This window comes from Oncorhynchus gorbuscha, unplaced genomic scaffold, assembly GCF_021184085.1.
Source record: "Oncorhynchus gorbuscha isolate QuinsamMale2020 ecotype Even-year unplaced genomic scaffold, OgorEven_v1.0 Un_scaffold_2391, whole genome shotgun sequence".
In the NCBI taxonomy this organism is placed as follows: Eukaryota; Metazoa; Chordata; class Actinopteri; order Salmoniformes; family Salmonidae; genus Oncorhynchus; species Oncorhynchus gorbuscha.
Window position 1 is genome coordinate 27,501 of NW_025746916.1, and position 17,529 is coordinate 45,029.

A 17,529-nucleotide genomic window follows, 5' to 3' on the forward strand; every position below is an offset into this window, starting at 1 on the left:
ACAACACTATACTGACCCCATAACTATATCATTACAACACTATACTGTATATAACTATATCATTACAACACTATACTGTATATAACTATATCATTACAACACTATACTGACCCCATAACTATATCATTACAACACTATACTGTATATAACTATATCATTACAACACTATACTGTATATAACTATATCATTACAACACTATACTGACCCCATAACTATATCATTACAACACTATACTGACCCCATAACTATATCATTACAACACTATACTGTATATAACTATATCATTACAACACTATACTGACCCCATAACTATATCATTACAACACTATACTGATATAACTATATCATTACAACACTATACTGACCCCATAACTATATCATTACAACACTATACTGACCCCATAACTATATCATTACAACACTATACTGTATATAACTATATCATTACAACACTATACTGACCCCATAACTATATCATTACAACACTATACTGTATATAACTATATCATTACAACACTATACTGTATATAACTATATCATTACAACACTATACTGTATATAACTATATCATTACAACACTATACTGACCCCATAACTATATCATTACAACACTATACTGACCCCATAACTATATCATTACAACACTATACTGACCCCATAACTATATCATTACAACACTATACTGACCATTACAACACTATACTGATAACTATATCATTACAACACTATACTGACCCCATAACTATATCATTACAACACTATACTGTATATAACTATATCATTACAACACTATACTGACCCCATAACTATATCATTACAACACTATACTGACCCCATAACTATATCATTACAACACTATACTGACCCCATAACTATATCATTACAACACTATACTGACCCCATAACTATATCATTACAACACTATACTGTATAAACTATATCATTACAACACTATACTGTATATAACTATATCATTACAACACTATACTGTATATAACTATATCATTACAACACTATACTGACCCCATAACTATATCATTACAACACTATACTGACTATATCCCACTAACTATATCATTACAACACTATACTGTATATAACTATATCATTACAACACTATACTGTATATAACTATATCATTACAACACTATACTGTATATAACTATATCATTACAACACTATACTGACCCCATAACTATATCATTACAACACTATACTGACCCCATAACTATATCATTACAACACTATACTGTATATAACTATATCATTACAACACTATACTGTATATAACTATATCATTACAACACTATACTGACCCCATAACTATATCATTACAACACTATACTGACCCCATAACTATATCATTACAACACTATACTGACCCCATAACTATATCATTACAACACTATACTGACCCCATAACTATATCATTACAACACTATACTGACCCCATAACTATATCATTACAACACTATACTGACCCCACTATAACTATATCATTACAACACTATACTGACCCCATAACTATATCATTACAACACTATACTGACCCCATAACTATATCATTACAACACTATACTGACCCCATAACTATATCATTACAACACTATACTGACCCCATAACTATATCATTACAACACTATACTGACCCCATAACTATATCATTACAACACTATACTGTATATAACTATATCATTACAACACTATACTGTATATAACTATATCATTACAACACTATACTGTATACAACTATATCATTACAACACTATACTGACCCCATAACTATATCATTACAACACTATACTGTATATAACTATATCATTACAACACTATACTGTATATAACTATATCATTACAACACTATACTGATATAACTATATCATTACAACACTATACTGTATATAACTATATCATTACAACACTATACTGTATATAACTATATCATTACAACACTATACTGACCCCATAACTATATCATTACAACACTATACTGACCCCATAACTATATCATTACAACACTATACTGTATATAACTATATCATTACAACACTATACTGACCCCATAACTATATCATTACAACACTATACTGACCCCATAACTATATCATTACAACACTATACTGACCCCATAACTATATCATTACAACACTATACTGACCCCATAACTATATCATTACAACACTATACTGACCCCATAACTATATCATTACAACACTATACTGACCCCATAACTATATCATTACAACACTATACTGACCCCATAACTATATCATTACAACACTATACTGACCCCATAACTATATCATTACAACACTATACTGTATATAACTATATCATTACAACACTATACTGTATATAACTATATCATTACAACACTATACTGACCCCATAACTATATCATTACAACACTATACTGACCCCATAACTATATCATTACAACACTATACTGACCCCATAACTATATCATTACAACACTATACTGACCCCATAACTATATCATTACAACACTATACTGACCCCATAACTATATCATTACAACACTATACTGTATATAACTATATCATTACAACACTATACTGACCCCATAACTATATCATTACAACACTATACTGACCCCATAACTATATCATTACAACACTATACTGACCCCATAACTATATCATTACAACACTATACTGTATATAACTATATCATTACAACACTATACTGTATATAACTATATCATTACAACACTATACTGTATATAACTATATCATTACAACACTATACTGACCCCATAACTATATCATTACAACACTATACTGACCCCATAACTATATCATTACAACACTATACTGACCCCATAACTATATCATTACAACACTATACTGACCCCATAACTATATCATTACAACACTATACTGACCCCATAACTATATCATTACAACACTATACTGTATATAACTATATCATTACAACACTATACTGACCCCATAACTATATCATTACAACACTATACTGACCCCATAACTATATCATTACAACACTATACTGACTCCATAACTATATCATTACAACACTATACTGACCCCATAACTATATCATTACAACACTATACTGACCCCATAACTATATCATTACAACACTATACTGACCCCATAACTATATCATTACAACACTATACTGACCCCATAACTATATCATTACAACACTATACTGACCCCATAACTATATCATTACAACACTATACTGACCCCATAACTATATCATTACAACACTATACTGACCCCATAACTATATCATTACAACACTATACTGACCCCATAACTATATCATTACAACACTATACTGTATATAACTATATCATTACAACACTATACTGATATAACTATATCATTACAACACTATACTGTATATAACTATATCATTACTACACTATACTGTATATAACTATATCATTACAACACTATACTGACCCCATATACTATACTGTATATAACTATATCATTACAACACTATACTGATATAACTATATCATTACAACACTATACTGACCCCATAACTATATAAACAACACTATATAACATTTACAACACTATACTGTATATAACTATATCATTACAACACTATACTGTATATAACTATATCATTACTACACTATACTGACCCCATAACTATATCATTACAACACTATACTGACCCCATAACTATATCATTACAACACTATACTGTATATAACTATATCATTACAACACTATACTGTATATAACTATATCATTACAACACTATACTGACCCCATAACTATATCATTACAACACTATACTGACCCCATAACTATATCATTACAACACTATACTGACCCCATAACTATATCATTACAACACTATACTGACCCCATAACTATATCATTACAACACTATACTGACCCCATAACTATATCATTACAACACTATACTGACCCCATAACTATATCATTACAACACTATACTGTATATAACTATATCATTACAACACTATACTGTATATAACTATATCATTACAACACTATACTGACCCCATAACTATATCATTACAACACTATACTGTATATAACTATATCATTACAACACTATACTGACCCCATAACTATATCATTACAACACTATACTGTATATAACTATATCATTACAACACTATACTGACCCCATAACTATATCATTACAACACTATACTGTATATAACTATATCATTACAACACTATACTGTATATAACTATATCATTACAACACTATACTGACCCCATAACTATATCATTACAACACTATACTGTATATAACTATATCATTACAACACTATACTGACCCCCATAACTATATCATTACAACACTATACTGACCCCATAACTATATCATTACAACACTATACTGACCCCATAACTATATCATTACAACACTATACTGACCCCATAACTATATCATTACAACACTATACTGACCCCATAACTATATCATTACAACACTATACTGTATATAACTATATCATTACAACACTATACTGACCCCATAACTATATCATTACAACACTATACTGACCCCATAACTATATCATTACAACACTATACTGTATATAACTATATCATTACAACACTATACTGACCCCATAACTATATCATTACAACACTATACTGACCCCATAACTATATCATTACAACACTATACTGACCCCATAACTATATCATTACAACACTATACTGTATATAACTATATCATTACAACACTATACTGTATATAACTATATCATTACAACACTATACTGACCCCATAACTATATCATTACAACACTATACTGACCCCATAACTATATCATTACAACACTATACTGACCCCATAACTATATCATTACAACACTATACTGACCCCATAACTATATCATTACAACACTATACTGACCCCATAACTATATCATTACAACACTATACTGTATATAACTATATCATTACAACACTATACTGACCCCATAACTATATCATTACAACACTATACTGACCCCATAACTATATCATTACAACACTATACTGTATATAACTATATCATTACAACACTATACTGACCCCATAACTATATCATTACAACACTATACTGTATATAACTATATCATTACAACACTATACTGTATATAACTATATCATTACAACACTATACTGTATATAACTATATCATTACAACACTATACTGTATATAACTATATCATTACAACACTATACTGACCCCATAACTATATCATTACAACACTATACTGAACCCATAACCCATAACTATATAACTATATCATTACAACACTATACTGACCCCATAACTATATCATTACAACACTATACTGACCCCATAACTATATCATTACAACACTATACTGACCCCATAACTATATCATTACAACACTATACTGACCCCATAACTATATCATTACAACACTATACTGTATATAACTATATCATTACAACACTATACTGTATATAACTATATCATTACAACACTATACTGACCCCATAACTATATCATTACAACACTATACTGTACCCCATAACTATATCATTACAACACTATACTGACCCCATAACTATATCATTACAACACTATACTGATATAACTATATCATTACAACACTATACTGACCCCATAACTATATCATTACTACACTATACTGATTAACTATATCATTACAACACTATACTGACCCCATAACTATATCATTACAACACTATACTGACCCCATAACTATATCATTACAACACTATACTGACCCCATAACTATATCATTACAACACTATACTGACCCCATAACTATATCATTACAACACTATACTGTATATAACTATATCATTACAACATTATACTGTATATAACTATATCATTACAACACTATACTGACCCCATAACTATATCATTACAACACTATACTGACCCCATAACTATATCATTACAACACTATACTGTATATAACTATATCATTACAACACTATACTGACCCCATAACTATATCATTACAACACTATACTGTATATAACTATATCATTACTACACTATACTGACCCCATAACTATATCATTACAACACTATACTGACTCCATAACTATATCATTACAACACTATACTGATATAACTATATCATTACAACACTATACTGACCCCCATAACTATATCATTACAACACTATACTGACCCCATAACTATATCATTACAACACTATACTGTATATAACTATATCATTACAACACTATACTGACCCCCATAACTATATCATTACAACACTATACTGACCCCATAACTATATCATTACAACACTATACTGTATATAACTATATCATTACAACACTATACTGTATATAACTATATCATTACACTACACTATACTGACCCCATAACTATATAACTATATCATTACAACACTATACTGACCCCATAACTATATCATTACAACACTATACTGTATATAACTATATCATTACAACACTATACTGTATATAACTATATCATTACTACACTATAGACCTGACTGTCAGACCCCTACTGACCAGTAGCAGTCTGTACAACACTGACTGTCAGACCCCCTACTGACCAGTAGCAGTCTGTAGACCTGACTGTCAGACCCCTACTGACCTGTAGCAGTCTGTACTGTAGAGCTGACTGTCAGACCCCCTACTGACCAGTAGCAGTCTGTAGACCTGACTGTCAGACCCCCTACTGACCAGTAGCAGTCTGTAGACCTGACTGTCAGACCCCCTACTGACCAGTAGCAGTCTGTAGACCTGACTGTCAGACCCCTACTGACCAGTAGCAGTCTGTAGACCTGACTGTCAGACCCCTACTGACCTGTAGCAGTCTGTAGACCTGACTGTCAGACCCCCTACTGACCTGTAGCAGTCTGTAGACCTGACTGTCAGACCCCCTACTGACCTGTAGCAGTCTGTAGACCTGACTGTCAGACCCCCTACTGACCTGTAGCAGTCTGTAGACCTGACTGTCAGACCCCCTACTGACCTGTAGCAGTCTGTAGACCTGACTGTCAGACCCCCTACTGACCTGTAGCAGTCTGTAGACCTGACTGTCAGACCCCCTACTGACCAGTAGCAGTCTATACTGTAGAACTGACTGTCAGACCCCCTACTGACCAGTAGCAGTTTGGGCCATGTACTGTCGCCTTGTTCTACACACTGACCTTGGGTGGAATACGACCCCCTAGGCACACTGTAATATTTAGAGGGAGAGGACAGTGAGTGAATCGATCGACTGATATTTTTGTACAATAAAAAGGCATTTCCTTCAGTTTTCATAATGCTCTTTTCTTGCGTCAACGAGAGAGTTGTCTTGTTTACTGACCTTTTGAGTTGCTGGTTGTTTACTGACTGTTGAGTTGTTGGTTGTTTGTGTTGCTGTCATTGTTTAGAAGAGGATGTGTTTTGAAGTAAAAGTTCCCCTGGCTTTCTGGAAGCAGTGACCTCATTTCCTTTCTGTCCTCGTGCTCTGTTGTCTGGTGATGTGGTGAGATCTCCTACAGCATTATAAACTGATGTGGTGAGGGCTCCTACAGCATTATAAACTGTTGTGGTGATGGCTCCTACAGCATTATAAACTGATGTGGTGATGGCTCCTACAGCATTATAAACTGATGTGGTGATGGCTCCTACAGCATTATAAACTGATGTGGTGATGGCTCCTACAGCATTATAAACTGATGTGGTGAGGGCTCCTACAGCATTATAAACTGATGTGGTGATGGCTCCTACATGCTACAGCATTATAAACTGGTGTGGTGATGGCTCCTACAGCATTATAAACTGTTGTGGTGATGGCTCCTACAGCATTATAAACTGATGTGGTGATGGCTCCTACAGCATTATAAACTGATGTGGTGAGGGCTCCTACATGCTACAGCATTATAAACTGATGTGGTGATTGCTCCTACAGCATTATAAACTGATGTGGTGAGGGCTCCTACATGCTACAGCATTATAAACTGATGTGGTGAGGGCTCCTACATGCTACAGCATTATAAACTGAGGTGGTGATGGCTCCTACAGCATTATAAACTGATGTGGTGATGGCTCCTACATGCTACAGCATTATAAACTGATGTGGTGATGGCTCTCCCCACTCTAACCACTAGGCTACCTGCCACCCCTTCACTCTAACCACTAGACTACCCTGCCGCCCCTACACTCTAACCACTAGGCTACCTGCCTCCCCACTCTAACCACTAGACTACCCTGCCGCCCCTACACTCTAACCACTAGACTACCTGCCGCCCCTCCACTCTAACCACTAGGCTACCTGCCTCCCCACTCTAACCACTAGACTACCCTGCCACCTCTACACTCTAACCACTAGGCTACCTGCCTCCCCACTCTAACCACTAGACTACCCTGCCGCCCCTACACTCTAACCACTAGACTACCCTGCCGCCCCTACACTCTAACCACTAGACTACCTGCCGCCCCTCCACTCTAACCACTAGGCTACCTGCCTCCCCTCCACTCTAACCACTAGGCTACCTGCCACCCCTCCACTCTAACCACTAGGCTACCTGCCTCCCCTCCACTCTAACCACTAGGCTACCTGCCACCCCTCCACTCTAACCACTAGACTACCTGCCGCCCCTCCACTCTAACCACTAGGCTACCTGCCTCCCCTCCACTCTAACCACTAGGCTACCTGCCTCCACTCCACTCTAATCACTAGGCTACCCTGCCTCCCCTCCACTCTAACCACTAGGCTACCCTGCCTCCCCTCCACTCTAACCACTAGGCTACCCTGCCGCCCCTCCACTCTAACCACTAGGCTACCTGCCTCCCCTCCACTCTAACCACTAGGCTACCTGCCTCCACTCTACTCTAATCACTAGGCTACCCTGCCTCCCCTCCACTCTAACCACTAGGCTACCCTGCCTCCCCTCCACTCTAACCACTAGGCTACCTGCCGCCCCTCCACTCTAACCACTAGGCTACCCTGCCGCCCCTCCACTCTAACCACTAGACTACCTGCCGCCCCTCCACTCTAACCACTAGGCTACCTGCCTCCACTCCACTCTAATCACTAGGCTACCCTGCCTCCCCTCCACTCTAACCACTAGGCTACCCTGCCACCCCTCCACTCTAACCACTAGGCTACCTGCCGCCCCTCCACTCTAACCACTAGGCTACCTGCCACCCCTTCACTCTAACCACTAGACTACCTGCCGCCCCATTTGTACATGTTTTTTTCCAGGTTGTTTGTTTGAATAGACGGATAGTTTATAGTAACATAAATCACGTGATCAGTGAAGTCCTGAGCTTTGTTTCTGATGTGGTTTTCCAGACAGTCGCGACAGATCTTAATGATTTCTCCGTGGTGCCGGTTCTTTCTTTGACGCGAAGCTGCTTTAAAACACCGGCCTCTACTATACACTTTACTGACTCATTTAGTTGGATTTCTTCCAGTTTATAGCACCTGAACGTCAGCTCAGCACTTTAGGGACGGGGATTTGCGATCAGACCACGTAGGTACAAGAGAGAATTCCTGTCTATTGTTGAAAAATGATTTTCTCTGAAACCGCACCGTCTTCCCATTGTTCACATCATTAGTTTTATTTGGCCACCGTACCAAAACGAACGGACAGATGACCGGCCAACAGGCTGTCTGTTCGAAAGGAATTTAAATGTATTTATTGAACGTTTTATTTAGAAAGGAATAGAGAGTAATCCGAGTCCCTCTGCCTGAGCCTCATCTTCAGGAACTCAGTGTGTCTGAGACTTACAGAACGTATAAACACATTGATTAGATTGAAATGTGCTACAAATTATTCTGGCACCAGCATGAAATATACAGCAACATTCCTCCCAATAAGCCCTGATTGTTAAGCAGAGCTAAATAAACAGCAGGAATCTCCTCTCCATCCTCCACCCCTTCTCCTCTCCACCCCTTCTCCTCTCCACCCCTTCTCCTCTCCACCCCTTCTCCTCTCCACCCCTTCTCCTCTCCACCCCTTCTCCTCTCCACCCCTTCTCCCTCCACCCCTTCTCCCTCCTTTCCACCCCTTCTCCTCTCCACCCCTTCCACCTCTCCACCCCCCCTCCATCCTCGACTCCATCCTCCTCCTCTCTACCCCTTCTCCTCTCTACCCCTCCTCCTCCTCTACCCCTCCTCCTCTCCACCCCTCCTCCTCTCTACCCCTCCTCCTCTCCACCCCTCCTCCTCTCCACCCCTCCTCCTCTCTACCCCTCCTCCTCCTCTCTACCCCTCCTCCTCCTCTACCCCTCCTCCTCTCTACCCGTCCTCCTCTCTACCCGTCCTCCTCTCCACCTCCCCTCCTATCCACCCTCGTCCGTCCGTCGTCCTCGACTCATCCTCTCCACCCCCCTGTTGTCTTAGTATTCTCAGGTAGAAAGCATTTAAGAGAATATTCCCTAAATCGTTCACTACTTTTGACCAGGGCTCTGGTTGAGAGTAGTGCACCAAATGGGGAATAATGGTGCCATTTTGTGAAGCAGCCAAATCTGTCCTGTGTTGACTTCCCCTGTCCCTTAATGTCTGTCCGTCGGTTCAAACAGGCACCGTGTCGTAGCAAGCAGGCGAGACGTTCTCTATGGTTTTACTAGTGAATACACTCGCTGTACTAAACGCTTCAATGTAATACTATATCTTAGGATTAAACATTCAACCACTTCACCTCTGTTTGTGTTCAAACATTAACTTTTTTAAAGGATTACAGTTGGAGGCGCCAGCTCCTTGCTAGCCCAGACTAAAAGTCGACGTGAGGAATTTAAACACACGGTCTTTTATCTGACAGATTTGAGGATTTTGTTTCTTTCATCGTTTCGCCGTTTCTTGTGGAGTGTTGCGCCGCTGATTATATGTTGGTAGACAAATATTCCCCCTCTAGACAAGACCGACACAGCTAGACAGGAGAGCATGGAGTGAGAAACACTAACACTAGTAGTGTCCTTGCTCTCTCTCGCTTTCTCTCTCTCGCTCTCTCGCTCGCTCTCTCGCTTGCTCTCTCTCGCTCTCTCGCTCGCTCTCTCGCTTGCTCGCTCTCTCTCTCGCTCTCTCTCTCGCTCTCTCTCTCGCTCTCTCCATGGCTTAGTGTTACCAAAGGCTCTGTCATTCCACAGGCGCTCTGATAAAGCTAACAACAAAGGAATGACCGAGAGGTTGCAACAAGCCATTTGGAGTAGTGTTGAATCACAGGACTGTTCAGACTGGAGACTACTGCTGTTCAGAGGGCTGAGGATAGGTCATGTAGACACTACTGCTGTTCAGAGAGGGCTGAGGATAGGTCATGTAGACACTGACTAGATACTACTGCTGTTCAGAGGGCTGAGGATAGGTCATGTAGACACTGACTAGAGACTACTGCTGTTCAGAGGGCTGAGGATAGGTCATGTAGACACTGACTAGAGACTACTGCTGTTCAGAGGGCTGAGGATAGGTCAAGTAGACACTGACTAGAGACTACTGCTGTTCAGAGGGCTGAGGATAGGTCATGTAGAGACTACTGCTGTTCAGAGAGGGCTGAGGATAGGTCATGTAGACACTACTGCTGTTCAGAGGGCTGAGGATAGGTCAAGTAGACACTGACTAGACACTACTGCTGTTCAGAGGGCTGAGGATAGGTCATGTAGAGACTACTGCTGTTCAGAGGGCTGAGGATAGGTCATGTAGACACTGACTAGAGACTACTGCTGTTCAGAGAGGGCTGAGGATAGGTCATGTAGACACTGACTAGAGACTACTGCTGTTCAGAGAGGGTTGAGGATAGGTCATGTAGACACTGACTAGAGACTACTGCTGTTCAGAGAGGGCTGAGGATAGGTCATGTAGACACTGACTAGAGACTACTGCTGTTCAGAGAGGGTTGAGGATAGGTCATGTAGACACTGACTAGAGACTACTGCTGTTCAGAGAGTGCTGAGGATAGGTCATGTAGACACTGACTGGACAGTTAACAGCATTTTATTAATAAAACTACATTTCGTCTGCATTTAAAATGTTTTATTTCACCTTTATTTAACCAGGTAGGCTAGTTGAGAACACCTTTATTTAACCAGGTAGGCCAGTTGAGAACACCTTTATTTAACCAGGTAGGCCAGTTGAGAACACCTTTATTTAACCAGGTAGGCCAGTTGAGAACACCTTTATTTAACCAGGTAGGCCAGTTGAGAACACCTTTATTTAACCAGGTAGGCCAGTTGAGAACACCTTTATTTAACCAGGTAGGCCAGTTGAGAACACATTTATTTAACCAGGTAGGCCAGTTGAGAACACCTTTATTTAACCAGGGAGGCCAGTTGAGAACACCTTTATTTAACCAGGTAGGCTAGTTGAGAACACCTTTATTTAAACAGGTAGGCCAGTTGAGAACACCTTTATTTAACCAGGTAGGCTAGTTGAGAACACCTTTATTTAACCAGGTAGGCAAGTTGAGAACACCTTTATTTAACCAGGTAGGCCAGTTGAGAATGCCTTTATTTAACCAGGTAGGCTAGTTGAAAACGCCTTTATTTAACCAGGTAGGCTAGTTGAGAACACCTTTAACCAGGTAGGCTAGTTGAGAACACCTTTAACCAGGTAGGCAAGTTGAGAACACCTTTATTTAACCAGGTAGGCCAGTTGAGAACACCTTTATTTAACCAGGGAGGCCAGTTGAGAACACCTTTATTTAACCAGGAAGGCCAGTTGAGAACACCTTTATTTAACCAGGTAGGCCAGTTGAAAACAAGTTTACATCGATCTAATGAAGAGGATCTTATGTACCTTGTTGGAGTTTTATTATTGTTGGTGGTCGGAGACACTTACAGTATATATTAAGATAATAGCTTTTCCTTCGAAAGGTTGTTTGGTAAATTGGCCTGATAATTTCCCCTCCGTAAAAAGGCGGTTGAGCTGAATTGGTGTCAGAGGTTCTCGTTAGCCGAGCAGACAGCCAGTCTCTCCTTGACAGCGATTCTCGATGTGGAGGAGTGATTTTTTTTTTGTTGCCATGCAGCCAAATGTAGTTAATACTCTCCCCCCAGCCTCATCACACCCCCATTAAGCGTCTTAGTGGTGTCAGGCTTGGAGGGCTGGGGACCTTTTTATACGCCTGTGGGTGGTACTGAACTCTGTGGGAATAGGAAAAGAAATACTCAGCTCTGCTCTAAAGCTGGGAGCTTTGCACACGGTGGATTTGACCCCGTTTCAAGGTCGTGGAGGATTAATCCAGCTGCTGCATTATGAGCAGAGCCGTGCTCCCCTGTGTCCAGGCCGTGTCAGGAATGAGCTTATTTGGTGTCTGTGGTACAGACTTCTCCCCCCCCTCTCTCCAAGTTCTCACAGCTCTCAGGGTGTCAGCTCCCAGCTTGCACTCCCCCCTCTCTCTCTCCAAGTTCTCACAGCTCTCAGGGTGTCAGCTCCCAGCTTGCACTCCCCCCTCTCTCCAAGTTCTCACAGCTCTCAGGGTGTCAGCTCCCAGCTTGCACCCCCCCCTCTCTCCAAGTTCTCACAGCTCTCAGGGTGTCAGCTCCCAGCCTGCACCTGATCTCGATGCTCTGGCGTCTTGTTGGCGCCACTGCGTCACTGCGTCTCGCTCTCAGCCTTGCAGAGATATGTTTAAGGTTTAAGTCTTGTTGGCGCCAACACTTGTTTTGACCCCATCTCTCCCGTCAGACGAGGGCTGTAGTAAGGTCAGTGTCCCCCCCCCCATTACCAACCCCCACCAGCCTTCAGTCTTTAACCTTATGACCAGTGGTCAGAGGGTAAATGGGCAAGACAAGGATTTAAGTGCCTTTGAAGGGGTATGGGTATGGTTGTGGTTTCCAGGTGCATCGGTTTGAGTGTATCAAGAACTGCAACGCTGCTGGGTTTTTCACACTCAACAGTTTCTCGTGTGTATCAAGCATGGTCCACCACCCAAAGGACATCCAGCCAACTTGACACAACTGTTGGGGAGGCATTAGAGTCGACATGGACCAGCATCCCCTGTGTCACTCTTTAAGACACCTTGTAGAGTCCATGACCAGACGAATCCAGGCTGTTCTGAGGGGGTGCAACTCAAATATTAGGAAAGTGTTCCTAAGGTTTTGTACCCTCAGCGTATGTCTATAAACACGTGTTTGTATGTGTACACACACACACACACACACACACACACACACACACACACACACACACACACACACACACACACACACACACACACAGATACAGTTGAAGTTGGAAGTTTAGCCAAATACATTTAAACTCAGTTTTTCACATTGGCACAGTTATTTTAAGAATGTGAAATGTCAGAATAATAGTAGAGTGATTTCTTTCATCACATTCCCAGTGGTTCAGAAGTTTACATACACTCAATTAGTATTTGGTAGCATTGCCTTTTTAAATGGTTTAACTTGGGTCAAACGTTTCAGGTAGCCTTCCACAAGCTTCCCACAATAAATTGGGTGAATTTTGGCCCATTCCTCATGACAGAGCTGGTGTCAGGTTTGTGGGCCTCCTTGCTCGCACACACTTTTTCAGTTCTGCCCACAGATTTTCTATGGGATTGAGGTCAGGGCTTTGTGATGGCCCCTCCAATACCTTGACTTTGTTGTCCTTAAGCCATTTTGCCACAACTTTGGAAGTATGCTTGGGGTCATTATCCATTTGGGACCAAGTTTAAACTTCCTGACTGATGTCTTGAGATGTTGCTTCAATATATCCACATACTTTTCCTAGCTCATGATGCCATCTATTTTGTCAAGTGCACCAGTCCCTCCTGCAGCAAAGCACCCCCACAACATGATGCTGCCACCCCCATGCTTCACTGTTGGGATGGTGTTCTTCGGCTTGCAAACCTCCCTATTTTTCCTCCTAATATAATGATGGTCATCATGGCCAAACAGTTCTATTTTTGTTTCATCAGCCCAGAGGACATTTCTCCAGAAAATTACGATCTTTGTCCCCATGTGCAGTTGCAAACCGTAGTCTGGCTTTTTTATGTTGGTTTTGGAGCAGTGCCCTCTTCCTTGCAGCGCGGCCTTTCATGTTATGTGGATATAGATACTTTGGTACCTGTTTCCTCCATCTTCACAAGGTCCTTTGCTGTTCTCGGATTGATTTGCACTTTTCGCACCAACGTATGTTCATCTCTAGGAGACAGAACGCGTCTCCTTCCTGAGCGGTATGACGGCTGCGTGGTCCCATGGTGTTTATACTTGCGTACTATTGTTTGTACAGATGAATGTGGTACCTTCAGGCGTTTGGAAATTGCTCCCAAGGATGAATCAGACTTGTGGAGGTCTACCATTTTTTTTCTGAAGTCTTGACTAATTTTTTGATTTTCCCATGTTGTCAAGCAAAGAGGCACTGAGTTTGAAGGTAGGCCTTGAAATACATCCACAGGTACATCTACAATTGACTCAAATGATGCCAATAAGCCTATTAGAAGCTTCTAAAGCCATTGACATTTTCTGGAATTTTCCAAGCTTTTTTACAGTTAAATAATCTGACTGTAAACAATTGTTGGAAAAATGACTTGTGTCATGTCAAGTAGATGTCCTAACCGACTTGCTAAAACTTGCTAAAACTGAAATTTGTGGAGTGGTTGAAAAATAAAATAAGTTTTAATCACTCCAACCTAAGTGTATGTAAACTTCCGACTTCAACTGTGTGTGTATATATATATATATATATATATATATATATATATATATATATATATAAACAACTCACTTTCTTCTCTCCCTTCCAGCCATCCTCAATAACCACTAACTGTGTTCTGTCCCTTCCTGCCATCCTCAATAACCACTAACTGTGTTCTGTCCCTTCCAGCCAGCCTCAATAACCACTAACTGTGTTCTGTCCCTTCCAGCCATCCTCAATAACCACTAACTGTGTTCTGTCCCTTCCAGCCATTCTCAATAACCACTAACTGTGTTCTGTCCCTTCCAGCCAGCCTCAATAACCACTAACTGTGTTCTGTCCCTTCCAGCCAGCCTCAATAAACACTAACTGTGTTATGTCCCTTCCAGCCATCCTCAATAACCACTAACTGTGTTCTGTCCCTTCCAGCCATCCTCAATAACCACTAACTGTGTTCTCTCCCTTCCAGCCATCCTCAATAACCACTAACTGTGTTCTGTCCCTTCCAGCCATCCTCAATAACCACTAACTGTGTTCTGTCCCTTCCAGCCATCCTGAACCTGGACAATACTGTGGTGGATCTGGAGACTCTACAAGCCCTCTATGAAAACGTAAGGCTCTGATCTCTCATCCCCGAGTCCAAAGGAAGGTGTGTCTTTGGCCAGGATTCAAACACATGCAAATAAATGAGCATCACACTGTGTTGGTTTGAATCATGGCCTTAGTCTTATTGTTGGCTGTCAATGTATCCAGGCTATGATGGACTCCCCTTAGTTCTGACCACTACATGTCACTATGTATCCAGGCTGATGGACTCCCCTTAGTTCTGACCACTACATGTCACTATGTATCCAGGCTGATGGACTCCCCTTAGTTCTGACCACTACATGTCACTATGTATCCAGGCTGATGGACTCCCCTTAGTTCTGACCACTACATGTCACTATGTATCCAGGCTGATGGACTCCCCTTAGTTCTGACCACTACATGTCACTATGTATCCAGGCTGATGGACTCCCCTTAGTTCTGACCACTACATGTCACTATGTATCCAGGCTGATGGACTCCCCTTAGTTCTGACCACTACATGTCACTATGTATCCAGGCTGATGGACTCCCCTTAGTTCTGACCACTACATGTCACTATGTATCCAGGCTGATGGACTCCCCTTAGTTCTGACCACTACATGTCACTATGTATCCAGGCTGATGGACTCCCCTTAGTTCTGACCACTACATGTCACTATGTATCCAGGCTATGATGGACTCCCCTTAGTTCTGACCACTACATGTCACTATGTATCCAGGCTATGATGGACTCCCCTTAGTTCTGACCACTACATGTCACTATGTATCCAGGCTGATGGACTCCCCTTAGTTCTGACCACTACATGTCACTATGTATCCAGGCTGATGGACTCCCCTTAGTTCTGACCACTACATGTCACTATGTATCCAGGCTGATGGACTCCCCTTAGTTCTGACCACTACATGTCACTATGTATCCAGGCTGATGGACTCCCCTTAGTTCTGACCACTACATGTCACTATGTATCCAGGCTGATGGACTCCCCTTAGTTCTGGCCTTGTTATTTTTTATATTCTTTATTTATTTCACCTTTATTTAACCAGGTAGGCTAGTTGAGAACACCTTTATTTAACCAGGTAGGCCAGTTGAGAACACCTTTATTTAACCAGGTAGGCCAGTTGAGAACACCTTTATTTAACCAGGTAGGCCAGTTGAGAACACCTTTATTTAACCAGGTAGGCCAGTTGAGAACACCTTTATTTAACCAGGTAGGCCAGTTGAGAACACCTTTATTTAAACAGGTAGGCCAGTTGAGAACACCTTTATTTAACCAGGTAGGCCAATTGAGAACACCTTTATTTAACCAGGTAGGCCAGTTGAGAACACCTTTATTTAACCAGGTAGGCCA

General features: G+C 40.7%; 1 pseudogene; it reads left to right on the forward strand.

Annotated features, from left to right (window-relative positions):
- LOC124025727 overlaps positions 1–17,529 on the forward strand; it is a 62,708-nt pseudogene that overhangs the window by 15,576 nt on the left and 29,603 nt on the right.